Raw genomic sequence first — 10,011 nt, 5'->3', positions numbered from 1 at the left:
GGATGGTTGAATGGATGGATGGATGGATGGATGAATAGATGGATGGATGGATTGATGGATGGATAAATGAATAGATGGATGGATGAATGGATGGATGGATGGATGGATGCATAGACAGATGGATAGATGAGTGAATAGATTAATGAATGGATGGATGCATGGATAGGTAGGTGGATGGACGGATAAATGAATGGATGGATGGATGGATGGATGGATAGGGTGATGGAGAGGGAAGGATATAGGAAACAGAGTTGGGACTAGGATGGAGCAATAGGGGCACCCAGAGCACAAAATTTAAGGAGGCACCCACACTTGGGGTCATGCAAATGTGAGTTTGTTCCTTATAACCGCCTCTCTTGCCTCACTGATGCCCCAGCTCTGATAGGAAGTGGAAGATTTGCATGCAGAGACAAACTGTCAGCCACAGAGGTTCCTCCAGTTTCTGAGGCCAGGGAGGTGAGCACTGGGACCACAGCCAGAGCTAGGCCTTCCCCAAGCCTGCCCTGCAAAGGCTGAAAAAATGCACCTGGCGACTGTGAGTACATTCCTTCCTTTCTTTCTCTCGCCTCTGCACAGTAAATGGTACAAACTGGGTGCATCTGAAATCAAGCAACATAAATAAGAAATACAACTGGGAGGAGACAAACAAAAGGCAGGCTCTGCCTCACCCAGATGCCTCAGATCAGCTCAGGGTAGGATGAGTCACTCAGCTTGTCCAGGAGTTTCAGCTTTCTCGGCCCTCAGCGCTGTTTGCAGTCGGAGGTGGACTGGGCTCTGGGAACAAACAGTGAGCACAGCCCCTCAGACAGTTCTGCCTGTGAGAAGGGAAGGCTCCGGCCACCCATTAGCTTGTCACTGCTGCATCCGGGTGGCTGCACCAACTCTGCGTGAGGGCATTTTGAGTGGGGATGCTGGTAAGTTTCTTCCTTGACCCAGGGACCTCTGGCCTAAGCTCAGAGTTGCAGAGCTGGGGCTAGGGTCCAGCTACCCACTCAGAAGAGGGACCCCCACAGGTGACCAAGGGAGCCCGTGGCCCTGGAGCCACCTCACCATCTGGCAGCAGCTGCCCCTCCCGTCTTGCAGGCTCTGCCTGCCCTTGGACTCCCCAACTTGCCCCAACTGGCCGGGCCCAAACCCATTCCGTGTCCACATCCAGGGCTCCAGGGACTGTGCTGGGAGCGGCCCCCGAGAGCCTGAGTTCCAACCTCGGCTAGTGGGGACCCACAGCACCTGCCAGATCATGCTCCCCACTCAGCCTCTTCTCGAGCACCCTCGCCTGGCTGTGCTTGTGGAGCGGGGTCCTCCCACAGGATGGGACCCAACCCGCAGCCCGGCTACCCCACACTCCCACGCTCAGCCCAGCACTGAATCACCCAAGCCCCCTGGTCAGCGAGATCAGCAGCTCTCACTTCCGGTGTCATCTCAGCCCTTCACGGTGCCCAGTGGGCTGCAGTGTTTCAGGGCAACAGGACTCTCAGTTGGGTCAGATGGACCCAGAGGGGACAGAGGGAAGGCCCACGCCTCTGGCTCAACAACAGGGTGGCAATGGGGGAGGTGACCAGGCTTGCCCTGAGAGACCAGACCCCCCCACTGCCAGGGGATGGGGACCCCCAGCAGGCCATAGATGTAGCAGTTAAGCCCAGGGGGTTATGAGGTCAAAGGGTTATGGTCTGCTGGTCCCACCAGCACTTAGAGCAGCAGGAGCCACGCTTGCTGCAGCCTTGAGGGGACAGCACCAAATGAGCAACTCCGGGTGATGAAGGGTCAGCCCAGGTGACGGAAGGTCAGCCCAGGTGAGGGAGGGTCAGCCCAGGTGAGGGAGGGTCAGCCCAGGTGAGGGAGGGTGAGCCCACAAGAGGGAGGGTCAATCCCAGGTGAGGGAGGGTCAGCCCAGATGAGGGAGGGTCACCCCAGGTGAGGGAGGGTCACCCCACATGAGGGAGGGTCACCCCACAAGAGGGAGGGTCACCCCACATGAGGGAGGGTCAGCCCAGGTGAGGGAGGGCCACCCCAGGTGAGGGAGGGCCACCCCAGGTGAGGGAGGCTCAGCCCAGGTGAGGGAGGGTCAGCCCAGGTGAGGGAGGGTCAGCCCATGTGAGGGAGGGCACCCCAGGTGAAGGAGGGTCAGCCCAGGTGAAGGAGGGTCAGCCCAGGTGAGGGAGGGTCAGCCCAGATGAGGGAGGGTCAGCCCAGATGAGGGAGGGCACCCCAGGTGAGGGAGGGTCAGCCCAGGTGAGGGAGGGCACCCCAGGTGAGGGAGGGTCACCCCAGATGAGGGAGGGTCAGCCCATATGAGGGAGGGTCACCCCACATGAGGGAGGGTCAGCCCAGGTGAGGGAGGGCACCCCAGGTGAGGGAGGGCACCCCAGGTGAGGGAGGGTCAGCCCATATGAGGGAGGGTCAGCCCAGATGAGGGAGGGCACCCCAGGTGAAAGAGGGTCAGCCCAGGTGAGGGAGGGCACCCCAGGTGAGGGAGGGTCAGCCCAGATGAGGGAGGGCACCCCAGGTAAAGGAGGGTCACCCCAGGTGAAGGAGGGTCACCCCACATGAGGGAGGGCACCCCAGGTGAGGGAGGGTCAGCCCAGGTGAGGGAGGGTCAGCCCAGGTGAGGGAGGGCACCCCAGGTAAGGGAGGGCCACCCCAGGTGAAGGAGGGTCAGCCCAGATGAGGGAGGGCACCCCAGGTGAGGGAGGGTCAGCCCAGATGAGGGAGGGCACCCCAGGTGAGGGAGGGTCAGCCCAGATGAGGGAGGGCACCCCAGGTAAGGGAGGGCCACCCCAGGTGAGGGAGGGTCAGCCCAGATGAGGGAGGGTCAGCCCAGATGAGGGAGGGCACCCGAGGTGAGGGAGGGTCAGCCCAGGTGAGGGAGGGCCACCCCAGGTGAGGGAGGGTCAGCCCCAGGTGACTGCAGACCCAACTTCCCCCTCAGAAGCTACCCAGAGCATAGGCTGGGAGGGGTCCGAGGGACTGTACCAGCTGCACATCTGGACCACCCTCTCCTTCCCGGTATCAGCAACAAAGGTGTTCTCACCCCGTCTGCCTTCCTGAGGGGTCTCACATCTCCATTGACTGCGAGACTGGAAGGGGACAAGCATGAGGGGTCAGCTCCTGAGGGTCCCCGCATGTGCACTGCTGGGGCCCAAGCTGGGAGCCATGGATTCTCCCAGGGAACAGAATTCCTCCAGGAGGTGCCAGGATGTTCCTGAGAACTGGAGGCGAGGAGCACTCTCCCACACCAGGTCCCCCAGAACTGTGGGATGAGAGTCTCCCTCTGAGGTCTGAAGGCCCATATGGAGGTGCGGGCTGGGGCGTGGCAGAGCGTGGTGTGGTTGGTGGGGTTTGGGGGTACTGTGAGTGAGACAATCGCCCCCCACCCACTCATTCCTTCCCTCGCTCCTCCCCACCCACTCATTCCTTCCCTCGCTCCTCCCCACCCACTCATTCCTTCCCTCGCTCCTCCACTGAATGCAGTGATGGCTGAGCACCTGCTGTGTGCCAGGCACTGAGAACCAAGGAGTGAGCAAGACAACCCAAATCGCTGCCTGCCTCAGACCACTTTCTAGTGGGAAGAGAAAGAAAGCAAACAAGTAGGATACGTGGGTTTGGAAATAGGGCTGGGAAGAAAAATAAGTGACGAGGGAGGCACCTGAAGGGTGGGCCGGGCTGCAGCCTCGCGTGGTGGGCAGTGGGAGGACCAGGTGCACGGCCAGGGCAGGGCTCCTCGTGCCACCAGTGGTGGGACGTGGGTCCAAGAGGCAATGGGGGAGGGGCATAACCACACCACCCCAACCCAATTCAACTTTTATGTAACCAAGTTGTGGGTTGTTTTTTAATTGCCATGGTCCCCAGGTTGAAAGTCACTTAACCTGAGCGTGCCCAGATGAACCAAGCGTGCAGTGCAATCACCAGTGGAACCTAAGTTCAGGGACAGACGAGCAGAGACAGTTAAGAAGCGGATGCTGCATGGCGGGAGCCAGGATCCAATCAGATCAAGCCCTGGCCTCACCCCATGGCAGTGGCCAGATCACACCTCATTACCCTACATGTATTGAACCCGGCTGGGCCCAAGCTTAGGGAAATAGATTTGAACCCAATTCCTGTTTCCTTGCTCAACTGCCTGGCACTTAGACTTCCTCGATGCAAAAACCCAGTGTTTCGGTGTTTCCCTGCAAAACTCCATTGCAGGCCGGGCGCGGTGGCTCATGCCTGTAATGCTAGCACTCTGGGAGGCCGAGGAGGGAGGATCGCTCAAGGTCAGTAGTTCAAGACCAGCCTGAGCAAGAGCGAGATCCCGTCTGTACTAAAAATAGAGAGAAATGATCTGGACAACTAAAAATATATAGAAAAAAATTATCCGGGCATGGTGGCACATGCCTGTGGTCCCAGCTACTCGGGAGGCTGAGGCAGGAGGATCGCTTGAGCCCAGGGGTTTCAGGTTGCTGTGAGCTAGGCTGACGCCACGGCACTCTAGCCCAGGCAACAGAGTGAGACTCTGTCTCAAAAAAAAAAAAAAAACCTCCATTGCACAAGGGCAAGTGGCCCAGTTCCGTTCAGTGACAGGGCAGCCTGCAAACACCCAGGACAGTGGTGGGACAGGGTCCAGGAGGCAGCGGAGGAGGGGCAGGCCTGTGCACATTGTGATCTTTGCTTAGCAAGATGAAGAGCCTCCGGAAGGTTCTGAGCAGAGCAGGGACTACATCTTCTTGTCTGTGGAACGATCCCTCCGCTGCCAGGTTGGGAGTGTGGGGTGAGCCTGCAGGGCCACAGCAGCAGCAGGGGGAATGCCAGGCGGCCACTGTGGTCGTCAGATCAGAGTCGGAGTCTGGATGCGGCAGGAAGGGGGGGGTTGTGGGGAGGTGACGGGATTCAGATTTCGGATCAATTCCACCTGGAGAGACAAGAGGATTTGCAGAGACGAGATGGGAGGTGTAGGAGAGAAAACAGGGGAGGCGGGAGGAGCTGCCACACAATGCCCCCAAGCCCTGGTGTCACCATGGGTGGGACACACCAAAGTCCTGCCCTGGAGCCCATGTCGTAATGGGAAACACACATGCTGGGGATGAGGGGACAAGGCCACTCAGAATGGTGAAAGTCCTGCAGGTATGACAAGGCAGGACAGTGGGAGGGGGCTGGGTGGGACAAGACAGGCAGAGACAGACAGGGTCCACACAGGGACGTGCCGTGAGCTCCAGGCAGGAGAATCACAAAGGCAAGGCAGGTGGGGGCAGTCAGGGAGGACAGACTCTCAGGGGTGGGGGAGGGGCAGATAGAGGGGCTGGAGAAGGGGGTCAGGCCTGAGGACGGGGCCTTTGGTCTGGTTCTGTGTAGGACAGGAGGAGAGGGTTTCCTCAGCGGAGGGAGGCAGCCCAGTTTATACCCTGGAAAGTTCGCTCTGTTGGGAAGAGAAAAGGCGGGGAGCCATGTAAAGGCCCTGGGGTCACCTGCTGGGGGAGATGGAAGCTTGTCTAGGGCAGTGGAAATGTGCCATTTGGGACATGTGCAGTGGGTAGAGGGGACAGGGCTCAGTGACAGAGTGGGCTGGACAGGGGTGGGTGCAGGGAAGACAAGAAGAGCCCCACGACCACAGGAGTGGCTGGACCCCAAGGGGTCCCAAGTCAGGTGCTGGCTGTTGCTGTGCACAGTGGAGGGCCACGTGACTTTGACTGAGGGGCCAATGATGAAGACATCAGAGCCTGCAGAATGGAGTCACCCGCCGCCCAGCTGCCAGGGTGGCAGGGCTTAGCATCACCACAGGAGAACAGTGCCTTGTGCCCCAGCTCTGGGCACCCATCACAAAGAAGGGGGCAGTGGCTGCTGTTGGATGACAGTGTCCCCAGGTAGGCAGTGTCCTGGAAGACTATGGGAAAGGAGGGTCCGTCTGACTTGGGTTTGAGGAAGACCACGCCGCCTGCACAGCACGCACCAGAGGGGCCCAACACGGAGCAGGACCACTGGAGTTGGCAGGGTCACAGAGTAGAGTGGGGCCAGGCAGGGTTGGCCTGACCCCTCCAGGCTGGGGGCAGACTCGTGGCGTCCTCACATTGCCCCTCACCACCAGGCCGAGGGCCACAGACAGTGAGTGACCACCCACGGCCACCACTGAACAGTCTTAGAAGGATCTGGCTTTGCGCCCAGCACCCACACACACGCTTCACGCTCTTCTCGCCACTGGCGCCGGGGTCTTGGGGAGCAACGGGCATAGCAGCGCCCCAACCCACCCGCCACCCGCCGCCCTCGCAGACAGCTGCCCCTCGAGGGGGGGCCCTCCCCACCCCTGCCCTCCCCCGGGCCAGCCCCAACACAGGAGGAGGTGCCAAGCTTTCAGGCCACCGCATGTTTATTTGTCCCTTATCTGGGGAAGAGCCCGGGGACCCCAGGGAACTGCCCAGGGCAGCAGAATGAGCAGGTGGGGAGCAGGTGACCCAGCACCGCAGAGGACAAGGGTCGCAGTGGTGCCGGGCTCTGCCCCAGCGAGCAGCCTCCGTGGGGCGGGGCCAGGACAGGTAGGTGGGCAGGGGCCTCAGCCAAGTAGGGACCTCCCTTGTCCCTGGAGGCTGGTCTGGCCACGTCCACGCCTCCGACGCACCTGGAGTTGCCCGTGGCCGGCCCGCCCAGCGGTGCAGGGAGGCAGAAAGAGCTGGGCCGAGAAATGGACTCTGTCCAGCCTCAGTCTCTCCCAGAGAGAATGGCAAGAAGAATTCCTGTTCCTGTAGTGTGGGAGGATCAGAGACGACACTGAAGACTATTCCGCTTCCCTCCACCTCCTTCCACCCTGAGCCTCAGTTTCCCCCCCTGCCAGTGGGAGGCTAGACCATTTTAGGAGGTCCTTCTATCTGGGACTCATTCATTCAACCTCATATTCCACTCTTACGACAGGTGTTTATTAAGACGTCTTTGTTTGCAGACAGTGCAGCCAGCAGGAGGCAGGCTCCCAGTCTCAGGGAGGAGGACAAGCCCACAGGTAAGCAACTCGCCAGCCTCACCTGGAGTGATTTCCACTTGTAAGGCCTCACTGGCTGTCGCTGGACAGCAGGCAGAGCGGGAGCCAGGGGCCGGGCCGGGCCTTGGGGACACTGTGGGGAGCAAAGCTAACTCGGGCCAAGCTGGTGGTCAAGGAGGTGAGTAGCAAATGCCTCAAGGCAGAGCCCAGCTGGAGACCAGCAGGCCCCAACATGGACTCTGGGATCTGGGCTGAGCCCTGGGCAGGCAGGAGGGCCTGGACCCGAGATGGGGCCAAGTGCAGAAGAGAGCAGCTGCCCTGAGCCTGTTAAGCTCAGGGTACCCGCCAGATAGCTGCTGGAGAAAGCGAGGCTTTCGGCACCGAGTTCTGCAGGGACTCTGACCAGCAAGCAGGAGACAGGAGGACCCAGGACCCGCCAGCGCTCTGCAACTTGCTCCACAGACCCGGGAGCCCCAGGGAGAGAGTAAGGCTGGGGGTGGGTCCCAAGGCCTCTGTGCACAGAGCTAAACTGAGGCTCAGAGAGGAGGAGCGCCTTGCTCAAAGTCACAGAGCTGGCCCTGGAAGCCAGACTTCCCCTCCCAGCTCTGCTCATGTGCACACACGTGCACACATACATGCACACAAACACACACGTACGCACAGAGCACAGCCTTGCTGCCGCAGCCCTTGGGCCCCACACCAGGCGCCCAGTGCCTGCTCCCTCCTGCAGGCTGTATTCACCCCCCAGTACATTGTAATGCTGGACACGCCAATTTCAGGCCCGGAAAGAGTTTGGAGGACTTGGTTTCCTTGTTTGCTCTCTTGGACCCACCAGCGGCTTGCATTTACTGGCGGTCACTTCTGCCCGCACACCCATCCCTGGGCACAGCATCCCAGGTGACTTGTCCAGACAGGACCCCAGGAACCTGGCCTAAGCCCAAGGAAGAGAGGCACCTATGGGGTCACAGCGGGCAAGGATCCAGAGGGAGCTGGAACCCCGGCCCTACCCACGCCCACCTTGGGCAAGCAGCATCCCCTGGTGTTTATAACCGATTTTCCACACCATTTGACGTCTTGCAAAGCACAATAGAACCAAGAGTCACTTTTTAAAAGCAATTAGGCGGCAGTTTGCTGAGAGGCATCTGCCACCAATTTACACAAAAGCAGTCCCGCGTTTCCCCGAGGAACCTCTGGGGGTGCCGATGCCGAGGTGCAGGAGGGCACGCTGGCCCTGCCCGCTGGGTGACCGCGAGCTGCCGGCCACGCCTGGCTCCGGGTCTGAACCCAGCGAGGCAACAGATAAACTTTGTATTTAGCAAAGGTGACAAAGGACCACCCTCGATATTCTGGAATCACTGTGCCCTCCCATGGAGCTCCATGCTGGGGGCAGCACCTGGGGAGGCCCCTTTGGGAAGCTTCGTGCCCCCCTCCACCCCCAGGAAGATGGGAGTTGGGGACGCCAGGGATGGGAGGCTCCTCGAGGCCACCTGGATGGTGCCCTGGGGCTCACGGTCCCATAGACCAGAGCTCCGTGCTCCCTGCGGAGGCTCCGGGGGTCCTTCCCCCCTTCTATTCCTGGTGGCTCCAGATTTCCTGGGCTTGTGGCCACATCACCCCAGTCCCTGCTGGCTCCAAGTGGCCTTCTCTGAGTCCGTGTCTCTTGTCTCTGATCAGGACACTTGTGACAGCATATAGGGTACCCCCCTCACCTCACGATCACATCCACAGAGACCCTTTTTCCAAATCAGGCCATTTTCTCCATCCAAAGAACGTGGATGTGTCTTTAGGGGCCACCACTCAGCCCACTGCCCCACGCACGGCTGACCCACCACTCAAAGGCAGGGCCACCCCACAGGAAAGGGCCGCCAGGCTCTTGTGGAACGCTCCCAGAGGCAGGGGTCTCACTGCCCCCCAAGAAGATGCCTCTACCTGGGGGTGCTGTCGAGGCCCTGCAGCCCCACAATTGCCCCCGCAGACCCCAGGTTTCCTCTGGCCCCCACAGCCCACGGCTGCCTCCCACCTCTCTGGCCACGCCCGCCCCTCTCTCCCCTGCACGTTCACTCTCCTCGGGCCACGCCCTTGGCGATGCCTTTCTTTTATTTTCAATGGACTCGAGTATTACTTTCCTGCAGTCTGCGGATTTGCTCCTCTTACAGCTGGTGCACGGACGGGCCAGTGCTGCCTGCAGAGCCCTGCCCTCCGCGCCCTCCCGGCGGTGCCTCCGTGCTCACAGCCCTTGCTGGGCATCGCTGGCGGCAGGGCCTTGGCCAAGGCGGGTCTAGAGTCATTCAGCATCTGCACTGTGTCATACTCCTCACACGCGCCAGCAAATAATAACGGCTGGTCCCCTTCTACAGGTGAGGAAACTGAGGCTGAAGAGGAAACTGAGGCTGCTCACACAGCTACTACCTGGTGGGAACAGAATTCAAACCCCAGCCTGCTTGTGTCCACTCCTCTGAGACCAGCACGAGCGTCAGAAACGGGCACATAATTAACTCTGAGGCAGGCGTGGCCAGCCTCCCAGCTGCCAGAGCACAGTGTTGTCCTGGGAGACCCCAGGACCTACCCACCCTGCCCAGGCTCTGCCACTCCCCACTGTACAGGTGGGGAAACTGAGGCACAGAGCAGGGACTTGATTTCCCCCAGTCGTGTAGCCGGATCCCAAGCCAGAGTCCATGTTCCTTCTCAGACTTGAGAGGCAGACGTCAGGAAAACAACTTGCACCTCTGCTTTTTAAGTAAAGAAATAAAGTTGTCACCTGCCTCAGGCTTCCCTCCCTGCCCTTCTCTGACTTGGCGCCTTTCTCAGTGCTACAAAATGTGCTTTTGACCGGCTGGTGAGACTATATGAAATTGTTCTCTTTGTAGATTAAAATTCCAAATGGTTCAACCTGATACTTGGCCTTGGAGTTCGTGACTGTACCTGCTACCAAACTCTTCCCATCACTACACCACTGGCAGGCGGGGCCACCACTTCAGGAGCAATTACTGAACAAAACATTCTTCCCTCCCCCCCCCAAAAAAAATAAATAAATAAAATAAAAAGAGTTGTCTGGGCACAGTAGCTCACAC

The 10,011-nt window shown here is 59.7% G+C and overlaps 1 long non-coding RNA gene across 1 annotated transcript; it reads left to right on the top strand.

The window, feature by feature from the left end:
- Nucleotides 1–4,667: 4,667 nt before the first annotated feature.
- On the top strand, nt 4,668–9,801 carry LOC138401044 (uncharacterized). The gene is made up of 3 exons (XR_011236409.1): nt 4,668–4,733; nt 6,905–6,961; nt 9,298–9,801. It is a non-coding gene; the product is annotated as an uncharacterized lncRNA (long non-coding RNA).
- The last annotated feature ends 210 nt before the right edge of the window (nt 9,802–10,011 follow it).

Source organism: Eulemur rufifrons, chromosome 20, assembly GCF_041146395.1.
Source record: "Eulemur rufifrons isolate Redbay chromosome 20, OSU_ERuf_1, whole genome shotgun sequence".
Classification (NCBI taxonomy): Eukaryota; Metazoa; Chordata; class Mammalia; order Primates; family Lemuridae; genus Eulemur; species Eulemur rufifrons.
Note: the sequence above shows the minus strand (reverse complement) of the source record. Positions and strands in the feature narration are given on the sequence as shown.